At 41.3% G+C, this 25,253-nt stretch overlaps 1 protein-coding gene across 2 annotated transcripts in view; it reads right to left on the minus strand.

The window, feature by feature from the left end:
- Positions 1-25,253, minus strand: part of KANK2 (KN motif and ankyrin repeat domains 2) — a 58,347-nt gene that overhangs the window by 21,022 nt on the left and 12,072 nt on the right. For both annotated transcript variants that reach the window (XM_032211434.1, XM_032211435.1), the window contains exon 2: positions 10,434-10,551. The gene's annotated coding sequence lies outside the window, so the exon portion shown is untranslated. The remainder of the gene's footprint in view (positions 1-10,433; positions 10,552-25,253) is intronic.

Consider the following 25,253-nt stretch of genomic DNA (forward strand, 5'->3'; position numbering starts at 1 on the left):
ACTAGGATTGCTATCAGGGCCTAGAATGGTTTTTAAAATGTCTCTTCTACATTTAGTGGAAGAGGATAGAATTATGACCAGGAGGGCTACATATTCAGCCTCAGCAACTCAATCAATTTACCTAAATTTGCTATTAACATATTATGGAGAAATAGCAGCTGGAGGCAACAATGGGGAATTGGGAACAAAAAGTCCTGCCTCCCACACATCTAAGAATTGATTAGATTCTTCCCATAGAAGAAAACTCCCAGGACATGTAACATGTCTCTTTTTACCTCGAATCATCTACCAAAATGGCTCAGGCAAGTTTTTAGGGAAGCCACAGAGTTTGGACTGGGGAGAATCATTCTCCATTGCAACCAGATGAGGTAAACTTGGTTTGGAGAGGCAGAAGCTGGGAAGAATACATCCCTCTCTTCTCCAGGAGAACCAAATAGCTCAGCCAAGAAGAACAGGACAGCTGTTGCTGTTCTTTCTCTCTTCCCACCCCTCCTTAAGTCCCAACCTGAGGCGGTTGCCTTCAACTGCCTCTCAGGCTGGCCCACCGCTGCAGCCTTTGTGACAACGGGTTGCCTTTAAAATGCCATGTTTAGCGCCTGCTTAACAATCAGGGGACCCTGACAGAAGCAGATGCTGAATCCTGCTGGGCAAATGCTGAGAATGGAGACTATCTGGGTCTCCATCCGGCAGAGAGCCTGAGTGCTGGAGAACGAGGAGCAGAGGAACTGAATGGGACTTTGTTTCCCATGGAGAACCTCTCAAATATATGGGTAAATTATGGCGAAGCCCTGAACATTCTTGTCTCCTTATCCGTTTTCTCATTGAGGGTTCCGCATTCTTTGGCTGCAAAGCAGAGTCACGAGGAAAATCAGATGGGAAGGACACTTCCTCCTTACTCACTGGCTCTTGCCCCCACCTACCCACTCCAGATTCCCCAGCGCTGGGTCAGCAGATAGTTTTGGGTTTTCTCTCTCCAAAGCCTCAATCCTCGAGACAGGGCTGCTGCCTCAGCCTGCTTCTAACACCACACTCCCTCAACAACTGCAGCCAAGGCCTGGGAACAACAGGATTGCAAAAGCCCTTTCTGGAAGAATGCCTGGGCCAGAGGAGAGGAGTGGCGCAAAATGAATATGAAGAGGAGTGTGAAGCATGGTGACTCCCTCTGCAGGGAACTGGCCAGGGTTGAATCCTTAAATAACTTTTCTGGCCTTGGGTCTGCCTTGCAATTTCTACACACACTGCTCCAGAAGCTCCAACTCAGTGTTTCTCAACCTTGGCAACTTGAAGATGTCTGGACTTCAGAGTTGAAGTCCAGACATCTTCAAGTTGTCAAGGTTGAGAAACACTGATCTACGTGAAGTTAAGCTCATATGCAGTAAGCTTCTGTAAAACAAGCAATGCCTTAATTTCCTGAAGACTTATTATTTCACCTGCACGTGTAAGTAGACAAGATTGCTACTCTAGAGAGTTTCCTTTTCACCCTTGTTTTAAAATGTTCAGTGTCAAAGAAGGCTGAAGTCGTATGGAAGGCCCTGCTGGGAAGCCCCAAATGTCAGTTGCTGTTGCCTCCCTGCCCCGAGTTGGATCTCTTTAGGTGTCTGTGGAAAACAGGATGCTGCAACCAGCTGTTGATCCACAGGGGTTTTTCCTGATGTCTTTTTAAAACAGTGCACACAGGTTTTGCCAGCATTTATGCCAAAGCACATTGTAGTACTTTGGGGTTTTTTCATGTATAAGTCATAGGTACTACCAATTAATACAGGGTAGTTAGATATCAATACAAAAGTCCTTTCAATGTTACTCAATAGAATAGGATCTGCTTTGCTGTCTGGAAGAGAAAGGTTGGGGAGAAGGTTGTTTTGAAGGAAAATATCCTGGGGTGGAGGAAAATGAAAGCTTATGCCAGTGACAGACTTCAGGGAAAAAATGGTATTGCTCTATGAAAGAAGATAAGGAAGACTAATGGAAGAGCCAAGGTGGTGCAGCGGTTAAATGCAGCACTGCAAGCTACTTCAGCTGACTGCAGTTCTGCAGTTCGGCTGTTCAAATCTCACCGGCTCAAAAGTTGACTCAGCCTTCCATCCTTCCGAGGTGGGTAAAATGAGGACCCGGATTGTTGTTGGGGGCGATATGCTGACTCTGTAAACCGCTTAGAGGGGGCTGAAAGCCCTATGAAGCGGTATATAAGTCTAACTGCCATTGCTATTGCTATTGTTAATGCTTCCTAGTGACTAAGATATTCAGGATTGGATTGAAACAAGCATCTCTGTGTCAAAGGGGAAAACCACCTTCCATAAGATCAGTTTGGAAATGAAAAATCTTCCTGCGATTCTAGAAGTATTGCATCTGAGCCAGAAATAAATCAGCAGAGATCCTAAAAGTAGAATAGGAGATCCATCCTACAGGTGCAGAACTATTTTTGAAATGGTAAAATATATTGTGTGGACATAACCTTAACTAAGCTCTACTTATGGGAGAAAGATAGATATATAGTTGTTTAGAAACCAAAATCATTTCCATAGTTGGTGCTTGGCATGGGTTTTAAAATCCAACAAGTCAAGTAATCATTAAATTGTAGTCACTGCTACAATTCAGAAAATCATTTCAAAGACATAACTTGGGATCCAACCTGCCAGTTCAAATATAATGATAATAGGACTCTGGCCTTAGCAAAAGTCAGTTTTCACTATTCTAAGATGATGTTTTAGCAAACATTCCAATGTTTATTTTCAGCCATGTGGCCATGGACAGTGGCTAGCAGGCACAGAAATTTATATGCATCGTAACTCTTACTTGATAGCAATGTGCACTTTTTAAGGTGTTTTGAGCCCCTGCGCTAACATATACTTTGCTCTTGCTACAAAGCTGAAACGAGGCATATCATGAAAAAAAAAATAATTCTCAATAGGATCACTGTTTTGATTCAACGGCTCTTCTTTGCAAGGAACAGCTGGTTCATTTCATTAGCACTGCAATGGAAACAGCTGGAAGTATAAGTTCACTATTTACACCAGAAAGAAGCCAGATTCCAGAGTCAATTCTCTTGGGAATTGAGGAAAAGAACATCGCTGTGCTGGGGCTTCAATCTAAGGATCTGGTTGGAATGACTGCTGGGACAAGCAAGACCATTCTTTTTAAAGAAAACATTTGTGATCCTTTCAATTTGCCTTTCTGAGGTTAGCAAAAATATTCTTAGGCTCTTCAGAACGAGATTAGCTTTCATGAAAAAATAATTTGGGAACCTGCCAGTCCTTATATCCATACAATAATTGTTTGCAAGCAAGGAGATGGCCCGGATTAGGAAAGGACTAATCTGGATATGAGACATTTTCTGAAACTTTCTGGCTCGCCTTCAATCTTTGAGAAGGTTCTCTTCACCCCCCCACCCCCGCCCACCCTAAGTGCTCTGAATGCAAAGCTGGCAAGGAAATTGTGAGATAATCTGTCTAGCAGAGACACTTGGGGTATAGGTTGTATCTTTTCAAGATTTTACCAGTATATAAGGAGCAAAAAGGGAAAGGTCAGCATGTAGTGGAGTTTAATGTGTGGCTAAAGGCATGATGTAAAAAGGAAGGCTTTGGTTTTATTAGTCATGATGTCTGCAGCTGGTCCAATGAAAAACTGTACAAAAGAAATAGTTTGCATTCATCAAGGAAAGGGACTGAGTTACTTGGCATTAAATTCACAGATTTTCTGGATAGAAATTTAAACTGAACAACGTGGACAGAGAATTAATTGATACAGAACAATTCTGTCCCCAGCAATCTAAAATTAATAGGGTTATCAGTGCATGTAACAGATGTTTGTGTGGGTAAGATTATCAACCTTGCTGTTAAGGTGTGTGCCATACCATGTTAATAGTGTGTGCCATACCATGTGCACTAACCAAACAGGTAGAAAGAAAGTAGGGATAGTCAGGCACAACACAGGTTATGTAGACAATGAACAGAGGGTCAATCAAAATGGACTCAAATGTCTATCCACCAATGCACAGTATGAAGAATAAACAGGGCAAATTAAAAATTCAAGTAAATGAGCGCAGATATGATACTGTTGCCATTACAGAAACTTGGTGGAATGAAACGCACATATGGGACATACAGCTAGAGGAATTTAAATTATTTAAAAGAAATAGACTAAATAAAAGAGCAGGTGGAGTTGCACTATATATAAGAAATAAATAGAGCACAACAATGATGAAAATTATCTTGAATGCATTTTGGTCAATATTAAAGGAGGGGTAAAACAACATTGCCATAGGTGTATATTATAAGCCATCGAACCAGAGGAAATAGATGAACTTTTTGCTAGTCAACTAACTAAAGATGTGTAGGAAGCACATCACAATAGTAATTGGGGATTTTAACTACCCTAATATCAACTGGGAGACAAATCTGCACCAAGTGGAAGATCCAACAGGTTCCTAACAAACCTAGCAGACAACTTTGTTTCTCAAAAAGTAGAGAAGGGAACAAGAAGATCAGCCAATTCTCACTAACAGAGATGAAATGATAGAAGGCGTTGAAGCTACAGGAATCTTGGGGATAAGTAATCATGTAATATTGGAATTCAACATTATGCAAGCACAAGCAATAGAATAAAGTCAAACTAGAGTCTTGGACTTTAAGAGAGCTAATTTCAATGAACTTAGAGAGAGCTTGGGAAGGATTCCATGGAGGAGAATCCTCAAGGGGAAAACAACTCAAGAAGCTTGGGAAATTTTGAAACGTGAGATTATAAAAGCCCAGTCTAGCACAATACCAATGAAGAAGAAAAACAACAGCTCTCAAAAGAAACCACTATGGCTGCATAAAGAACTCTCTGACAAATTGAAAGACAAAAAGGGTAAGTATAAAAAGTGGAAAGAGGGCCACATAACTAAGGCATAATATCAGCAAATAGCCCGAGCCTGCAAAGATGAAGTGAGGAAAGCTAAGGTTCATAATGAACAAAGTCTTGCAACAAAAGTAAAATATAACCAAAACAAAAAACTTCTTCCAACATGTTAAAAACAAGAAAAAAAATCAAGGAAACAATTGATTGCTGGCAGAAAGTGGCAAGATGGTGACAAGCAACAGGGAGAAAGTAGAACTACTTAACTCGGTTTTTGCATCTGTCCTTACACAAAGGGAAAAAACAATCCGTAAGGAGTGCCTCTCCTTCTGCTTAAGAAAGTGAAGACTCTTGAAACAAAGTATTTCAAAAGGAAGCTTTTATTAAGTAGAAGTGAAACATCCAGTCCCAAAGCAACATCTGAATCCCCTTAGGCAATACAAATGGGATTGAAGTGATAGAGACCCCTCCCATTAGTCAGAATGCAGACTTTAGCCAATACACAAGTGTGAAGGTGGTTCCTTTACCAGCTGCCCTGACAACCAGATAAGCATACATTCCCATGGCTATCTTCCATTAGACATTAAAGTAAACCATCCCACAGGGCATCATAAACATTCCCCAAAAGGTGTGGGGATCTCAAGGTGCTTCGGCACCAGGAAACCAGTTGTAAAATATCAGTTGTCCCAGGCACTGCTAATAAATCGACTCCAAGATCCCCCTCCTCCCAATTGAATGGCAGTACCACTTTTAGGGACCTGACATGCTGCCTTCCTTAGAAAAAGGAGGGATCCACCTGTGAAAAGATAGGGGAAAAAATTCCATCATAGTATTTTAACAAGGTTTGTCAGGATATTGGGAGTGATTTTTTTTCAGTAAGTTAGGGGCCCTAACCTGGTGTTTAATTACCCGTTCATTTTGGGATGAGGGTAGATGCTTGGATTTTCCTCCCTTCCTGGAGTCAAGGATTTCCTTGATTTCAAAGTGTTGTTCACCTCCTATCGTGATGGGAACAGGTGGTGTAGGTGCAGGTGGTCTGAGTGTTGAGATTATCTCTTCTTTGAATAAACTAATGGGAAATACTGGGTGGACTTGCCTGAGTATCTTTGGAAGGAGTAGTTCTACTGTTGCTACATTGATGACCCTAGTGATAGGGAAAGGTCCAATGAAATTTGGCCCTAATTTCTTTGATGGTTGCAGTGACTTCAGGAATTTTGTAGATAAGTATACTCTATCTCCAACATGGAAAGGTTTGGGTTCCATTCTTGTCATCTTAAATTTTAAAAGCCACTCTAGTTTCCTCTAAAGCTAATCTAACTACTGGCCATGTGTCTCGTAAAGTGTCTATCCACTCCTTAAGTAAGGGGATAGTGGGTTCTTCTGTGGGTAGTTCAGGTATGGGGCTGAAATCCTGGCCTGTTGCTACTCTAAAAGGGGTAAAACCAGTAGTTGAGTGTACAGAGTTATTGAATGCTACTTCTGCAAAAGGTAAAAGTTCAGTCCAGTTATCCTGTTGAAAATTAATAAAACATCTTAGATATTGTTCTTATACTGCGTTAGTTCTTTCACAATTTCTGTTAGTTTGGGCGTGGTGCGAAGAGCTCAATCCCTGGGCGGTACCAAGTAAGTTTAAAAATGCCTTCCAAAATTTGGAGGTAAATTGGAACACTCTGTTGGAGATGATTCCTTGTGGGGCTCCATGAAGACGATAAATGTGTATCAGGAATAACTTGGCTAAACTTTTGGCAGTTGGGATCGTTTGGCAAGGTATAAAATGTTCCTGTTTTGAAAACAGGTCTGTTACGACCCAAATGACAGAATTCCCCGCACTTTCTGGCAGTTCTACAATAAAGTCCATAGCAATCTCTCTCTCTCCAGGGTGCTGAAGGTTCGGCTACCTTCTGTAAGAGTCCTGGGATTTTCCCTTGATGTCTTTTAGCTGCCGCACAAATAGGGCAGCTAACTGCATAGCTGCCCTATTTGTCCTTTTATAGTGATGGCCACCAAAATTGTCTTTTAATTAGGTGTAAAGTTTTCACAAAACCAAAGTGTCCAGCTAATTTAGAGTTGTGGCACCTTGCCATTACGGGCAGTCTTTAGCCTTCCCTCCCACCCAAGTTAAGTTATCATTCACCAGGCAGCTGGATTTGTGGCTCAAGAACCATTCATCGGTGGCCAAAGCTTATTTAAAAGTTTGGGTGGTGTCATTGTCCTGCACGGAAGTTATCTGTAACCAATCGAAACGCTTTCTACAAGGAGTAATGAAGGATGATTCTTTTTTTGTGTTTTTGTTCAATTAAAATAAAAAATTTTCAAATGCTATCCTAAGTTGCATTAACAGAAGGAGAGAATGGTTGCAGGAATTGGGTATGTTTAGTGAAAATAAGGACCAGGGGTGACATAGTAGCAGAGTTCCAATAATTGAGGGGCTGCCACAAAGAAAAGGAGGTCAACCTATTCTCCAAAGCACCAGAAGGTAGAACAAGAAGTAATGGATCTAATCGAGGAGAGAAGCAACTTAGAACTAAGGAGAACTTTCCTGACAAAACAATTAACCGGTGGAAGGGCTTGCCTTCAGAGGTTGTGGGTGCTCCATCACTGGAGGTTTTTAAGAAGAGTTGGGACAGCCATTTATCTGAAATGGTATAGGCTCTCCTACTTGTGCAGGGTTGGAATAGAAGACCCCCAAGGTCCCTTCTGACCCTGTTTTTATGTTAAAGATAATGGAAAGAGAGAAACAGGGGAACATTAGAAATGACATGAGGATTTTACAGGCTTTAATAGACTAAAGCAAATCTAATTCATTTATCTGCTTCTGTAAGATATATAAAACTACGAATCACATTGTTGGAGATATACGACTAACATTATTAACAACTATAATACATTGGTTTTCAATGAAATCTTCAGAATGGATTAAAAAATAATATAGTTGAAAAAAACTAGGAATAGTTTTATCAGAGAGTATAAATCAGTAAATACATAAGTTTACAAAAACGGAATATGCAGCCAAATATAGCCACCCCCACACCTACCAGAGGAAATAAAAACATTTTTGCCTAGCTCCAATTTTGAGGATTTGCTCCTGGTGAGGACATTCCAAAAGGGAGGATGGCACAATTGAAAGACTTTTCAAGTAATGCCTTATTTAATCCAACTTAATAGCTCTAAACCAGTGTTTCTCAACTTTGGCAACTTGAAGATGTCCGGACTTCAACTCCCAGAATTCCCCAGCCAGCATTCGCTGGCTGGGGAATTCTGGGAGTTGAAGTCCGGACATCTTCAAGTTGCCAAGGTTGAGAAACACTGCTCTAAACCTTGCAACAAAGGTGAAAGCAGGCTTAGTATGGAAAACACAAGCCATAAGGCAGCCAAATTCAGTCGTTCAGGTTTTAAAATAAGAATTTCCAAGTTCAGCTGTGGACTGAACGTGGAAATGGGTATAACATCAGGGAAGCATTTCTGAATGTTGACTGTTCCCAAAGCTGTATTGTGGGCTAAGTTTGGTTTCTTAGCATCTTCAAAGATAATTGCATGCGCACTCTAAAGTTACCAAAAATTGCATGTGCCAATTACAGTTACAAGAATAAGAGCCACGGACTAATGACATAGTAAATTCAAGAGCGGCTGATGAGGGACAAGAGGAAATTGAATTTTAGCCCAGGGTAGATGCTTTATGTAAAAACAGCAGGATGAGAGAATTCTTCAGACAGACAGAACACAGTACTGGCCTTTTCCCCCTATATGGAAGCAATTTTCTCCAAAAATAAACAGTTTTGTAGGCTGTTATATGAGAACTTCCTCTTACCCACAGAGAGATCTTCACAATGATGTGGGGGAGTAGAAACTAAAACACCAACTTAACGGGATAGCAAGGATCAAGAATTTTGGCAGTCAGGATTTTCCTGGAGCAGGAAGTGGTGAGGGGAACAAAGGGTCCGCAGTTGAAATATAACTGAGGCAGCAAAAAGCAATTTGGGAAAGTGGAAATTTTGGTGTCCCTTCCACTGGTCAGTAGGATAGGGAACATGATGGCAGAGGGCAGGCTCACTGGATCCTTGCAATGACTGAGGATAGATGGTAAGTCAATCAGAACCTTCTTAAATCTCTCCCCATAGTGCTTAATATTATACTTCTGTAAACCTGCCTCCTGTCCGGATGACACCTTCTTGACTACTGTAGATTAGAAGTGGTTTTCGGAGTTCACGGAGTTATCTGAATTAGGTCCTGTAAAGTCCTTTTACCTATTCTCTACAGTTGCCATAAATTCAGTATCTCACCACCTCTATCCTAATGGGTGAGGAAATTGCTTTTTAATACTGTATTAAGAGATTAATCCAGCCTCCTCACTGAAGGGAAGCAAAGGTTATGAAATACCCTCTTTTCCCCTTTTGACACTTTAATACAGTGTTTCTCAACCTTGGCAACTTGAAGATGTCCGGACTTCAACTCCCAGAATTCCCCAGCCAGCAAATGCTGGCTGGGGAATTCTGGGAGTTGAAGTCCGGACATCTTCAAGTTGCCAAGGTTGAGAAACACTGCTTTAATAATTCAATCTGAATTTTAAAAATCTGCTATTGACAATTTCATAATCTCTTATTTTTACAATGCTGAGAAAACAGTGCCCAGTTTCTTTTCACAAGCATTTCACAACTGACTCTTATAGCATAGTAAGTGTGAAATTTATCTTCTTCAGAAATTCTGCAACTGGCCAGAATAAACATTGAGTGGAAAATGGCATCAACTGTGCCAGAGGCATAGGTTACACATGGGTCAACAGTACTTTGATCAAGCTATCACTTTGGCAAGACGTCATCCCAATGTCCATGTAAAATGTTAAATGTCTTTTTGTCCTGGAATTAACGCTAAGGAAGGAGAGGGATTTTGCAGCAGTAAGGAAAACAAATGGGAATTTGTTGCATCTCTTCCAATAATTCAATTCTGACAAGATTCGGTGTCCAAGGAGGAATGTGTCAAGAGTTTGTTGCATAAATTCAAATCCAGAAGCACACATAGATAACTGATTCATCCGGATTAATTAACTTCTTTGTATGCATAAAAGAATAGATGAATCAATGTACAATACCAACAGGTGGTTCTTCCAAGTAAACACAAGGCAGGAGAGTTACAGGCAAACACAATCAGTTTCATTTCAGCAGATAAGTCCAGATAGACTGTTTACTTCTCAGAGGAGCAGACTGCTTAAGTTTCAATTTTCAGCTAAGCCACGCCCAGATTCCAAGCTTCAGTTTCTGTTTCAATTCTCTGCACAGACTCAGATCTGTTTAAGCTCCCATTGGCTGACTTAATTGCTATGCCTATTCATTGGCTGACCTTGTTCCCATGTCTCTCCCAGTCATGAATATTTTAACAAATGGCTAGGCTAGGGACTTCAAAAGGATCACAGGTAATAATTGCTGCCAAAGCAGATGGAGGTCTGTCATCATGGATACTGTACTGTAATTTTCTACCTGGGTTTGTTAATTTTTATCCGCTCATACTAAATGTGTGCTTGTGTGTGCCTGAATGTGCGTGTGGCTGCACATGTCTACACACACATGCTTGTAGGATACACATAATTATACAGTTTTTTTTCTCACCTGGATCAGACCTACATTCCTATCACTGTTGCCTGGAGAGAGAAGGCTGAATCCACATGCTTGTCTCTCTTTTGTTTCCCCTTCTTTTCCATCCAACAGTCCAACTGTAACTATGACTCTGCAAAACAAAATTTAAGAGGGCAACGTGATCTTCCATTTTCCCACCAAATTTCCATTTTATTGTGTGAAAGGAGATACACACACACACACACACACACACACACACACACATGTTCATTCATTCATACACACACACTCAAGAATACATGAATTTACCTTAGAATATTCAGATTCAAATTATTACCAAGCTGTTAGTCATTCTGCCAATGCTGCCATATCCAAAAAAGAGGGCAGAACAAGAAATTCGAGTCTGAATCACCCCAATTTACATAATACTCTTTCAGTACTTGTACTGTGAAAATTAGCATTCCTTGTCTACACAATTGCATCCAAATCTTGTTCTTGAGTCTCTTGCAAGCCTCAGACTTTTAATACTGCATAACAAATAATACCACCCTCTACTTGCTTATTATGTTCCTAAATCTATTTCCTTTATTTAGAGGCAGGAAAACCATGTCTCAAACTGACCACTATTTTCTTCTTGTGAGATGGGATTGTCTCACTGCTACATGGATTTGCAGTAGAGTAACCATGCCAACAGGTGCTCCATGTTGGAACGATCCAACATGGAGGTGGTATACAGTGTGGTACGCCAGAGATCTCTCATGGGCCTATTGCTCTGACATTTTCCTAAATGACTTGGATGAGGAGACAGAAGGGATGTCAATGCTGCAAAGGAGGCGTTGGGCACGAGGGGATATTGACAAGCTCAAGATTTAAACAGGTCTTGGTACACTTGAATATTGGGTCCTATCTGACAATATGCATTTCTGTAGGGAGAAATGTAAGACAGCAAAACTTAAAGGCAACAGTCAAGTAATAGCTGGCTCAGCAGTAATACTTGGGAGAAGAATTGGGCCATCCCGGTGGACCACAGACATGGCATCAACCATCAATGTGCCACAGTTGCCAAAGAACCAGTGAGATTTTGGGCTGTATCAAAAGAAGTGAGGGCTTTCCCCTTTCAAGATGACTGCTGAACGATAAGAGTTTCTTTTTTCCCCTCTTGCACACGATCTGCTGATTTCACTGCTAAAGCTGGTTCTTTGGCACTGCTGCTCCCTGGTTTCGAACCGGAGCACTTAGGAGTGACCCAGGATGACTTCTGGATGATGGTGGAGCCAGTAGGGAAGGAGATCTTGAAGAATCCAATTCCCTCCGGAAGTAATTGAAAAGTCACTGGGCATATCTGCCTTCCTGTTAAGCAGCTTCATTTTCTAAGCAGGCAAGAATTTTAACTTTTACTTTTTGACTTTGCTTTAAAAGTTGATTGGCGATTGAACAACCCCCTCACTGGACTCTAATTGCTTTTTCCTTTCTTCCTTTTGATATGTGTTGTTCTGGATAACCTTTCTCTCTTTCATATGGAAACCATGGCAACGTTCAGGGTGATAGAAGAGACATCAGACTCCCATCACTGGGTTCTATATTTTTTTTGAATTTGGAAAATACCTGGAGTATTTGGAACAAAATATAATAAAACTTTAATATTTATTCAAAGAATGGTAGAATCTGAAGTTTTACCTTTGGATAAAGGTATACAAAAGGATTTTGATCCAGCTCCAGATCAAACAGAAGAACCAGCCGAAGAACCAGCAAATGGATTTCATTTGTTGTTCTGAAATTTGAGTCTCCAGCATTATAGCTAGAAGGAAGGGAGACAAAATCCTTTCATCTACAAAGATGGAGGGATACCAGATTGGAAGTCTTTAAGAAGATGTTGGATAGCCATTTGTCTGGAAGAGTATAGGGTTTCCTGCCTAGGCAGGGGGTTGGACTAGAAGACCTCCAAGGTCCCTTCCAACTCTGCTATTGTATTGTATTGATTTATTACTATTAACTGGTAACTATTGTACTTCTGCTTGCACTCTGAGTCAAGACTGAGTCATTCTGGAGACTGAATTTATTACAGTTAATTAAACAACTTGCAAGAGGATATTAAGAAACCAACATGGATTTCGGACCCAAGAAAACTCTTTATAACTTTTGGGATGATAAGGGATAGTCAAGATGCCGTGGTAAATTTTCTACGATTTGAGCATTTTGAAACTTTAATTTTGTTCTGTTTTACTATTATTGTTTTTACTGTTAACTACTTTGTCACTAATATAACATATAGAAGACAGGTCCACAAGTTGTTAATAGATTTACTGGATTAAAATGTTTATGAGTGCCTGTTTCACAAGAGTTCAGTGACAGGGGATAATATGAGTATAATATGTGGTTGCTTTGATGCACCTTTATAATGTTCTAAATGCATGTGTTTCTTTTTCTTTCTCTTTTCCTTTTTTTCTCTTCTTGGACTTTTATTTAGTTTTGCATTTGTTCTGAATAAAATAAAAAATATTGAAGGAAAAAGATCACAGGAAGTGATAGCACTGCTTTCCAAAGTGTAATTCCACAGCAAAATCCCACCCTGGGAAAACCCTGGCTGAAGTTATTAAACAGCTTCATTGTGTTTCTCAGAGATCCCATTTGGTTTTACTTTTCCTCTTGTCCTGCTCAAGATTTTCATTCTGCTACATTCATTCAAAGCCCCCTCCCCCCATTTTTTCCCAACAACCGCCTGATTTTCCTTCTGTTGCCGAAGATGGGATCTTTTTGCAGAAAATTCAAGCCAAAAGCAACCTAATAATGGTGCAAATGATGTATTAACAATCATAACATATTACACAATTCTACTTTTCAATTGATACTTAATTTGAAAGTCTTTAATTTTTGTTCTCTTTTACGTTTTCACCCATCAAACTTGTAATGTGGCCTCAAAGCTTTCCCCTCAATGGGGCAGCATACGATTCTCTACTATGAGCAAGCATAATGGACATTATTTGAATATCTTGCTTACTTGGACCTGTATGAAGGCCACCCAGTTGAATGGCATCAGCTACCTGAACTTATCTGACACCTGACCTCAAGAGACTTATCAGCTACACACTTTCCTTTGTTAATTAAAGCAGCTAATAAACTGATTAAATAAATACAGTGATATAGATGGGCATTTAGATCCTAAAAAAATGGCTTCTATGTATCTGAACTTACAACCTAAATGCTGGAGATGTGATTGTATGGACGCTACATATTTTCATATAGGGTGGACTTGCAAAAAGGTTAAAGCATTTTGGATAAAAAATATGGCGGATTATGCAAAATGTTCTTTAAAAAAGGATAAAGTTTACCCCTCAGTTATTTTTGTTAGGCATAAATAACTAAACATTTGTAAAAATTTGTGTTTTTTTCCAAAAATGTTCAATTAAAAAAAAAGAGGGTCTCCACCAATAAATACAGTGAGAATGTTCCATGGTCCTATTCACTAAGTTATCAGGAACTCAACCTAAAGTGGATTTTATCCTTTATATGAAAATCATCTTCTGGAGCATGGGAGGTAGCATTTGTATTAGAAGGGGAGATGGAAGCAAAAACAATGCAAATGTTGTTTGGGTGCCATGGTAAACCACTTGTGAAGGCACAATTAATAATTGAAGCCTCTCTTTTTGATGTCGGAAGTCCATAGGACTGTCATATATCTGAATCCAATCAACTTTTCTCATATATCTGAATCAGGGGTGGGTTCCGGTTTCTGCTACTGCTGGTTCACTCAGGGACGCGCTTTGGGTGCGCGGGCACTTGATGCGCACTGCACACGCATGCACAGTAGTAAAAAAATGCTTGTGTGCATGCGCAGAAGCAAAAAATAAGATAGAACCGGTTTGGGGGCGTGGCAGGCCGAATTACTACCTACTTGGCTGAACCAGTCCGAACTGGTAGGAACCCACCTCTGTTTTGAATTCAGTGTAATCTATAAAACCACGATCCTACACATGATATTTAGAAGACTAGTAAGGAAATCTGGCCACTCTTCATCTTGTGCAACAAATTATGCTCCTATTTGTTTTTTTAGATGTCCATTTTCTTAGAAATATCTATCACACGGAAATATAATAAGAGATGTCCCTCTTCCTTTTATGATAAACCATAAACCATATGCAAAACCACCATTTTTCAATTAATATAAATCTAATAACCCTGTGATTTTGCAGAAAGTCTGTTCTCCATACTCTCCAGTTGATTAAGAGAAATAAAATATCAGTTACTGCCCCTTTTTGCACTACGCAGTGGATAATTCCCACCTTGTGCAGGGTTTACAATAAGATAGTGTGTGAGGAAATATTTAAGATTATGGGAGTGATGTTTCTTTTGGAATAAAAGTCAAGTGCTGTTCACGTCTTCTCTCGCGGTACTTTACTAATTTGCTATCTTCATTTTACTGCTTCATACGGAACACAAATTCAATTTACTTCTTTAATAAATCTGTTCATGTACTGACATGTTTTTAAATGTATATTCAGAGTTTAAGAAATCCTGATTTAGAAAATGCTTTAAACATTTTCTCCTTGTACTAATAGATATCCTCTTCCTCTACATGGTACTATTATTCATAATTTATAGAGTAATGCAATTGTTAAGGCAATTTGCACTGATTACGTTATCTTGTTGGCTAATGAAACATCTGTAAGCAAGCAACCAAGTTCGGAATACATCTACGATTCCAGCTTAGACAGCTATTTATTCTTTTTTGTTGGAAGAGTGTAGGGGCGGGGGAGGGATAGTTTCATACCCCAAAGCAGGGCAGAGTTGACATTTTAAAAAGAACTGAATGAAGGCTAACATTTAGAACCGAAATGAATTATGTGGAAATGCATAATGTAGGAGAAAAGAAAATTTGAGCTAAAGATTTATTTATTTATAAAATGTATTGGCCTGTTACAGTTAGCTAGTTAGTTAACAGTTACAGATAAGGTAATAGTTAGGTAACAGTTACCTGTTAGTTAAAACAAAAATGTTAAATCAAACCTTAAAACCAGAGACACATGGGGCGGGCAGAGGCAGAGGGGGGGTTGAGGGGGGATCTGCTGTTACTCAATCAACCACCTCCATTGAGCTGATCCCCTACTGGGGCCCCAAGCCGACTGGCACAGCCACATCTTCAGGCCCTTATAAAAAGATAGGAGGGCTGGGGCCAACATCACATGGGGGGGGGGAGCAAGATGTTCCAGGGCATGAGAAGCAGCAGAGAAGGCCCCCCTCCTAGACCCCAGCAGCTGCAATAATCAGGCTGATGGAACCCACAGCCTGCCTCCTCTGTTGGCACAAGTGGTATGGGCCAATCCCAGTGGGGTAAGACGGTCCCTCAAGTAACCTGGACCCATGCCATGAAGGGCTTTAAAGGTGATCTTGAACATCTTGAATTGCACTCAGAAGCAGACTGGTAACCCGTGCACCAGTGTAATCACCACTTCCAAATTGCATAAAGTCGTAAAGGCAGGGCTAGAACTCAGTCCCCTGGTTTCTAGCTTGGTATACTTTGTCTATGGGAATCTTTCCAATGCCTTCATAAGCTTTCTGGTTTATTGATCATTATTACTGATTTCAATTGAGGTATCAGTGAAATTATATAGCAAACATGTAGGTGGATGAAAAGAGCAAAAGTCTTCTGGAGTACCAAGCCTTTGCACTTTTCATATATTTATAAAAGATAATATAAATGAGCATTGCACATAAATCACTATAGAAAGCAATTGTCAAAAGCGCTTCATAAGGAGCAATAATTTTCCTTGTAGCACACTCAAATTTACATTTTTTCCCCTTCTTGGAAGCACTTCCAACACCACAAGTCGAATCTACCTATGCTTGCAGCTTTATCCATAAAATAATCCTGTATTATGAGAAAAATGGAGATACTATGAGTTCTGGTACATTCATCCAAATTTTTCTACCCATCCATTTCCCTACACTTTGTGGCACTCATAGCGGTAGGTGTATTAAAAGCTCATTCACACATCAGAACAACAAAATATCCCCCTCAAGGATCCCCAGTCTCCTTTCACAAAAATATATAAGACACAAAATATAAGAGGGAGGAAATAATGGCGAGATGCTTTTGGAATATAACCTCCATGATGGTTAGCTACATTTCTGATGGTCCTGATAATTCCTATTTGGAACTGTAGAGAACCCCTGGGAAAATGGCATTCTGCTTTTTTAGCGGCATCCTTATCCCCTGGAATGGAGAATACCCTGACCAGATCTTCAGACTTCACAAGTCTTGAGAGTTAGTAGCTTCTGCAGCAGCAGGAACTCGGGGCTATTCTTAGCATCTGGAACTCGGGGTGGAATGAAGCCAGTATTTTCAAGTACAAAGGCCTGTTTTGTGTGGGGAGGAGGGGATGAGAAACAGCTTGGAACTCGGGAACAATGGGAGAGAAAAACAGAAGAAAGACCCAGGAAGGGAGGAGGTGATCAGGAACCAATTCTCTACAAAGCAGAGATCAAGAGCAGTCTCACGCTAAGGATCCCAACAAAAAGTCTCCCTGATCCAGATACTTCCTCTGAATCATTTCTGGCTCGTTTCTGGAGACGGGACTTGCCCAAAGGCCTCTAAAAAAAGAGCAGCATTAGATCCTCAAGTCACTACGAAAGAGGGAAACAGAGTCTGACTCTGCCCCACCAGGATCCAGTTGCTGTTCATGTAGAAAAGCTACCACTACATTAAGAGCGAAACCTCATAGAATCGCCAAGGGATCAGTTTCAAGCCACTCCCAGCCTCTTTTCCTTTCTCCCTTTTTCTTCTGCTTTTAATCCTGTTTTTTTTTTTTAAGAAACTCCATTCGCTCCTAGCTGCTTTGAAACTTTAACTTTGTTTGTATGCAGTTACATATGAAAAAGAGCTCCTTTTGCTTTAATAGAATTTCTGTTTTGGACAAAGCTGTTCTTGGAGGTTTACAGCCTTGTTTGCGTGGGTAAAGACAGAACTAATATGAGCACGTACCCAGAGGGCAGTCAGACTGGGAGAGAAAATTATATTGGAAACCATATTTAAGTTTCCATCATGATTTTGTAAATCTGTAGCATGATTATAACTACACAACTACTTCCAATTCTGTTTCTGAATCCATCTGCATTAATACATTATATATCCTCTTTATATGCATTAAGCTTTGATCTCTTATTTGTTTAAACAAATTATCTTCAGCTTGGATAAAACCAATTTTTTGATCTATTTTCCACCTGGCCTGTAATTGCCTATACTGGAACCATGTTTGAACTACCTTCTCCTCTTTTAATACCTCTAAAGATTTTAGTTGTAGTACCCCCCTTTCCAAAATGAGAAGCTGTCTATAGGTAGTTCTATCCTGTTTTTGTGCTATGTTCATATTTTCAATTGCATGTCTAGGAATTGCCCACATGGGTATCTTATCATTTAATTTATATTGGTATTATTTCCAGACCCACAGTAAAGCATTTCTTAAAATATGACTTTTAAACTTCTTACACAACTACTTCCATGCCTCAATTAATCTTTGAGACTATCCTACTTGCTCTGTTTTGATGTCTCTCAAAAAGAATTGGCCTTATTAAGACCACACAGATGTGTTAATGAGGTCATCAAGGGTTCAAACTTTGTGAAACCAAGTACCCTTTTTTTAGAGTTCAGATGAGTTTCTCAGACAAGATACTATGATTTTGAAAAAAATCTCCATTCTTTTCATGGTTTCTTAATACAGCACAATATTAAAACTACAGAACTGCAGAGATGCACATTCGTTATGAACAGATAGAGGCATTAACATTTTTGCAATTTCCACTCTCTATTTACTGGAGATCTCTAAATGGAAATTCTCTTGACCTAATTCAGAAACAAGATTTGTACACGGTAACAGCCATGTATATATTTTATGATGCTGATTTGGACCTTAAGCAACTTGATGGAACTCTGCAAGAAAATCCATTCCTATCTGTGGCCAATAGCTCTAGGGAGCAAAAGTGTAGATAAAGCTCAGAATCTTTGTGTTTTTGGAATGTCTGATAATAAGAACTTCCACATCTCCAGATGTTTTGCCTTGTTTCTAAATTAGAAGTGCTTTCCTGGGCTGGAAAGCATTAACGTTCAGGAAATTCCTTTACACACCTTTCCTAACAATTATACCCTTTGCTATTTTGACAGCTGCTTCTCTTGTTGTTCAGAAAGACGTGCCCATTGCAGAGATAGTCCATTTGATACTTTACTATTGTTGGCCATCTTTGTATCTAGGACTGGTACCTGTAAGTAGCTGTCAGTGCTCATTTATCTCTCCTGAATTAATACCATTCTGGCTCCTTTACTATGCTTCTCTCACTGAATCCATATTATTATAAGTGACTTTAAACAAAAATTAGCATTATAAGAAACGAAAGCATGGATCAGGCATCCTGGCATCCTCCAAATACTTGAGACTTTGATATCATGATTCCAAGCTATAATAAAAACGATAAATCTACTCAGAACACCTGGTAGACTGTGTGACAAGAAAGGCAAAAACTCTGGACATTGCAATATCTGGAGTTGGCAAAATAGAAGAGAAAGAACAGGACAAAGTAACAAAATATAAAGATATGCAAATAGAAATAAAATGATTATGGCCCAAGTAAATGCCAATGGTAATAGGTGCTTTGGGTGCAAATCCAAAATATCTGGAGCACCCATTGGACACCATTGGCATTGACAAAAATCATGACTGGTCAATTGCAAGAGGCATTTACATTTTATATTCTGCAACAATACCTTTAAGTCAACAGCCACTTGCCCCGCACACGCCTTTGCTGTGCTTTGGCGCTCGCTTGAGGGGGGTCTCCATGCGCGGGCACCTTCCCGGCCCTGCCACAGTCAGCCAGGGGGTCACAAGAGGAAAAGGAGGAGGGCTGCCTGAAAGGAAGCCTCTGCCACAACTGACAATCAATTTCCAAAAAGAAGAAATAAAAGGAGCAAAGCAGCCCAAGGCGAGCTTTCTGGCTTGGCCCATCCATGCCTTTTCGAAAGGGAGAGAAGAGACTCAGAAAGAGAGAGAGCAAGAGCGAGATACACACGCAGACAGACACAGAGAGATTGGGGGCGGGGAGATTGGCTGACAAGTGAGGGCTTACTCCGAGTCTGACACCCGGGATGGGCGTGCGAGATTCGGCAGGGCCCGCTCCCTTTTCCGCTGCCCTGAACCTTTTAAAGCTGCGGCTGGGCGCTGCTGGCCTGTCCCCCTTTTCGACATCTCCCCCGCTCCGATTCCATTCCCACCCCGCCAGCCCTTGTGTGTGAAGGCCGGCGTCGGTCCCAGCTGAGTCAGGCCAGTGTTTCTGGGTAGAAAGCAGGCTGCACGTCTCCCCAAGTGACTGAGGCATGCCCAGCACAAACAAGGGCCAGAAGAAGCTTCACAAAAGCGAGACGCTGGAGAATCAGCCCTGGCTGCTTCTCCACCCCCTTCTCAGGCCAGGTGAGGGAGAGGTGGGGTCAGTCAGTGATGGGACAGGGAGCCTCAGCAGCAGAACCAGCACAAGGAGAGCAGGGCCAGGGAGAAATGAGGGGGAGGAGGAGGAGGAGGAGGAGGAGGAGAAGGCCGAGCTTCTGCTAGGGAGACGGGAAAGTGAGCCAGGTTGCCTCAGTGAGCGCTGCTCTTCCTCTCAGCAGCCGCTCGGGGTTGGCTGGGTTGGTCCGCCCCGCTTCTCCTCCTCCTCTCAGAGGAAAGAGGCAGGGATGCCAGCCCGGGGCTCACTTCCCTTATTGCTTGCTGCCGCCACCCATGCCGGATGGAGCGTTGAAAGCCAGGGTGGCCCCGCCCACCACCCGCTCGCCACTTTCCCTGCTGGCTGCCCAGTTGACCAGACGGTGCCCGGGTTGCAGCCAGCAGGGAGGGAGGGGGCTAGGCTAGTGTGAATGCTGCTTACCTGTGTGTAGACAGGAGGCGGCAGTTCTGTGAATCCACATGGCGAAGGTGAGGGAGAGCAAGTTCCTGGGCGTGGCCAGCCAGTGCAATAAAAATTGCTCTGTGCATGCACAGAAGCAAAAACCAAGATTGCAGTGCCGGGAGAACTGGTTTGGAGCATGGTTCCAGCGATCCAGGCTGCCAAACCACTACCGGTTCTGCAGAACCAGTAGGAACCCACCTCTGGTTCTCACTATCAGAAATTTCTTCTTAGTTCTAAGTTGGATCTCACCTTGATTAGCTTCCATCTATTGCTTTTTGCCCTGCCCTCAGCTGCTTTGGAGAATAAGTTGACCTCCCTCTATTCTGTCATAGCCACTCAGATATTAGAAGACTGTTAATGTCATCTCTAGTCCTTCTCTTTGTTATACTAGCGTTCCTCCTTTATCTAGCCAATTGTAATCCATCTGCTGATGGTCCCGTCCATTTCACATTTTTCTATCTTATCAAGAAGAAGGTTGTGGTATACTTTGCCAAATGCCTTATTGACGTCCCAATTATACTATGTCCAAAACATTTTGCTGGTCCACTAATTTAGACATTTTGTTAAAGAATGTAAAGATTTGTCTGGCATGATTTGTTTTTGACAAACCCATATTGACTTCTAATAATAGCTCTGCTTGTTTCTTAGTGTGGCTTAATTATCTTTTCCAAGATCTTCCCAAATATTGATTTCCTGGATCCCTTTTTTCCCTTTTTTTGAAGATGGGAACCACATCAGCTCTTTTCCAGTCTTCTGATAGTTCCCACATGTTCAAGGATCTTTGAAATAGATGTTTAGTGGTTTTGAGATCATTTCTGCCAGTTCCTTCAGAAGCCTGAGATGCAATCCTTCTGATCCTAGTGATTTGAATTCATCTAGAGTGGATAGGCTGTCTCTTAGCATTTTCTTACCTATTTTGATTTGTATTCCTAATCTGTCTTTTACAGTACTGGTATAATAGGTTGGGCAATGGTTTTCCCTTTGTGCAAAGGCAAATGCAAAGAATGAATTAAGCAATTCCACTTTCTCCCTGCTGCCCATCACCTTCTTGTCATCCCCTCCCATTAGTGATCCACTTGTTTCTTTGACTTTTTTCTTGTTTTTTACATTTTGGAAGAACTTAATAAATGGATGAAACGTCTGGCTGACTGTATGACCAACCATAATAAATTAAACTTGTATGCCACTTAGCTCTCAACAACTCTGGGTGGCATAGCCAATGGACAAGGGAGTATGGATATTCTAAATCCACAGCATCTAGTGAGCATCAGACTCCTAGTCCGCTCTGACCCTATTCCTAATTTGGTCATCTATTTCAGGGCATCTCCAGGATATAACAAAGCTCAAGTGAGATTTCAAGAATAGCAATAGCAATAGCAGTTAGACTTATATACCGCTTCATAGGGCTCTCAGCCCTCTCTAAGCGGCTTACAGAGTCAGCATATTGCCCCCAACAACAATCCGGGTCCTCATTTCACCCACCTCGGAAGGATGGAAGGCTGAGTCAACCTTTGAGCCGGTGAGATTTGAACAGCCGAACTGCAGAACTAGCAGTCAGCTGAAGTAGCCTGCAGTGCTGCATTTAACCACTGCGCCACTGTGCTGATTAATCAGCAACCATAATGCATCCCTTTATTAAGCCAAATTTTCTTCCCAAAAGCAAAGGGGAGAAATGAGGTGCTCTTATAGAATTGTTATAACTTCACAATCCAAATTCATTGTGTGACACAAAGTTCTATTCCTGTGAAGATGCCACTCAGAACCTCTCTTGACTGAAACAGATTTTTCTATTAATCTTAGAAGATCTTGAAAAAACATCAAAGATTCAGTCGTTCTCTGGATGAACATACTGAAGTTGGCTAATAGCAGACAGGAAAGCTTTGTGGATCTAGGAGGGAAGCAGTTGCAAGTCTCATGCAGCCAAAAATCAATGAACAGTCGTCCTGAAATGCTAATTTCTCCTTTGGCCAAGAAACAAAAATATAATGAAATTAAATGCAAAAGTGAAAAATTAAAAGACAGAATCTGAGGTAAGATTCAGCCCCAAAACCTACTAGATATAATTTGATTTGTTTTCAATTTAATTGTGATAAATTGGCAGCTGGATACTTTCTAATGAGCAAATGAAACTAAAATTTTCATAAGGTGAAATCTTACGATGGGCAGCAGTAATTCCATGTTCGTATTTTACTTATTTTATTTATCACACTTTTGAGCTGCCTTTCTCCCTCACGTATGTCCGCTTTGCCTAAGGAGCTTAATCTGGAAAGCCATTCCTTAAAAATAAGCCTGGAAGGTTTACTCAGATTTTGCATTTTCCCAGCATCTAAACTCCAGTCATTTCCACCTGAAACGCAGCAATGCTTCCCTATATTGCATCATTATGGCAACTGAGACACGTTGTAGGTACAACATTTTGGACAATGAATTCCAACCCATTCCCAAAGAATCTTTGCCACCGAGCATCTTCCTTCATCACATTGTTCCATCACAACAGGATGGGAGAACTCTCTACTGGCAGCATTGGGAGTCCTTGGGGAAAAGAGATGGTTGTGAGAGAGCCGATGTCAGATGTAAAAATATGTATTTGCTCCGTCAGATGCTGGAGGACAAATAACTGAAGAAGCAAGATCTAATTCCCCAGTTCCCTGAAATTCCCCATCATCCCTTTGGAATGAGGAAGGGTAAGTGCATATATAGATCACAGGAAATCCAGCACTAGGCAGCTGTCAGATAAATAGCAAGAACTGAGGCAGTCCAATGAGGTGAAAAAGTGTCCCTGAAGCCACATTGATATTCACTGTGACTGCTGGGCTGGACTTTATATTACAACGTGCCATGTTTGCTGTTATCTGCACCAAATTATCTTATTCAGGCATCATCTTCATCCAGTGGAGATTAAGCCTTGTGCCTGAAAAAGCTGTGCCAAATATTGCATTTAAGAGACGCAAGGAATTCTGCATTTCCAGAGATTCCAGCAAATCATACTTTTTAGTAAGAATGAAGGCTTGTTCACAAGGTAGGTTTAATTCCCCTCCTCAACACAGGAAGAATGTATGCTGTGTTGATATCACTGCCCTCACAATAATCCCGGGTGATTGTTATTTGCTGCTGTGGGTGTCAGAGAAGGCAAAGCGAGGAGGGGGAAAGGCCAGGGGATTCTCCTCTCCTGACTGATTGGCTTGCAGGGTGCTGTGTCCCTCTCTCCTTTACTGTTCCCCTGGGCATTGCAGAGGTTTTCACTGAACAGCATTGCCACCACACTTAGCAGCAGCCACAGCTCCGTATTTTTTGGATTATAAGACGCACTGGAGTATAAGATGCACCATGATTTTGAAGAGATTAATTTTTTAAAAAAAGTTTTTGCACTCTGCAAGTCCCCCCAAACTCTCTGCACACCTCATTTTTTTTTCAAAAAAGGGGGAGGGCATGCAGAGCTTTGGGAGGCTTATAGGGTGCCCCTGGGGGCTGGGGGGGCAAAAAAGGCCCATTTTGCTCATTTTTGCCCTCCCCAGCCCCCAGCAGTGCTTTGCAAGCCTCCCAAACCCTCTGCACATCCATTTTTGCAAAGGGGATGGGGTTTCGGTAGGCCGAAAATGCTGTATTCAGTGTATAAGACTCACCCAGATTTTTGCTCTTTTTTTTTGAGGGGGGGAGAGGTGTCTTATACTTCGAAAAATACGGGATATATGATAAGAGGCATTATTGAGGGACCACAGCCCATGGGACAAGGTGAGGGTTCATGCTTGGGCCCCAGGGGTGATGATACCTATTTTCCTTCCTCCTCCTCACAGATAGGCACAGAGCCAAGAGGCAGATGGGAAGCAGCGGGGCAATTGGGGCCAGACGGGTGACTTATCTTCCTCAGGTTCCTTCTCTATATGGCATAAAAGTGTTTGCATAGGACTGGACCCGAGATGGAGGCTCCACGCACAGCTCCTCCAAACACAGTAGCAAGCAGGATGCCTCAGAGCCAAGGCAAGGGTCCTCTGCACTCTTAGGCTCCATAAGAGCCGAGGTGGCGCAGTGGTTAGAGTGCAGCACTGCAGGCCACTTCAGCTGACTGTTATCTGCAGTTCAGCAGTTCTAATCTCACTGGCTCAGGGTTGACTCAGCCTTCCATCCTTCCGAGGTGGGTAAAATGAGGAGCCGGATTGTTGTTGGGGGCAATATGCTGACTCTGTAAACCGCTTAGAGAGGGCTGAAAGCCCTATGAAGCGGTATATAAGTCTAACTGCTATTGCTAACTGCTATTGCTATGCAAAGAAGCTGAACTTAATTCAATTAGCAAACCTTTTATTAGGCCAGGGATGCAAAAGCCACGACTTATTTCTTCATGTTAGTTGTTTTGCTGGGGTAGGATTGATTTGGCTAATGTCTGGGAGTGAGGCTAGAACATTATTTTATGCAATAGATGTGGCTTTCTGTTACAAGAAGCAGCACAATGCAGTGGAAGAATTGGAGTAGTCAGCTGCAGTCTGGCTTGTCTACTTTCCAGTCTGCTTCTAAAATGATATTCAAGTCTATATCTCCATGGTTTTGTCTCTGGTTTTTTTTACAAAATATATGTATTGATATAAGTTTAGAGTTACAGTTTCATAAGTTTAGAACTGTAAGCCACCCACAGTCATTGGCTAGCTATAAAAACTGAATACTAAAATATATAAACAAACCAACAAAGAGACAAACTTCTAAATGACAAAAACGTTCTCTGAATATGCATGCAATCACTTTTCCAGCACAAAAAACCCTTGAACATTTGAAAGGAGATATACCGCAAACTGCTATAATTGGTTTTAGCTTTGATTTCCGAATTTTGAAGATTCTGAAAAAGAACAAGCTTTAGGAATTCCACGAGGAGAGAGCATTGTGCTTGCCATTCAGCATGACTTTCCAGAAGAGAAGCCAGTGTCCCTAGTACTGATCTAA

Source organism: Thamnophis elegans, chromosome 2 (assembly GCF_009769535.1).
Source record: "Thamnophis elegans isolate rThaEle1 chromosome 2, rThaEle1.pri, whole genome shotgun sequence".
In the NCBI taxonomy this organism is placed as follows: Eukaryota; Metazoa; Chordata; class Lepidosauria; order Squamata; family Colubridae; genus Thamnophis; species Thamnophis elegans.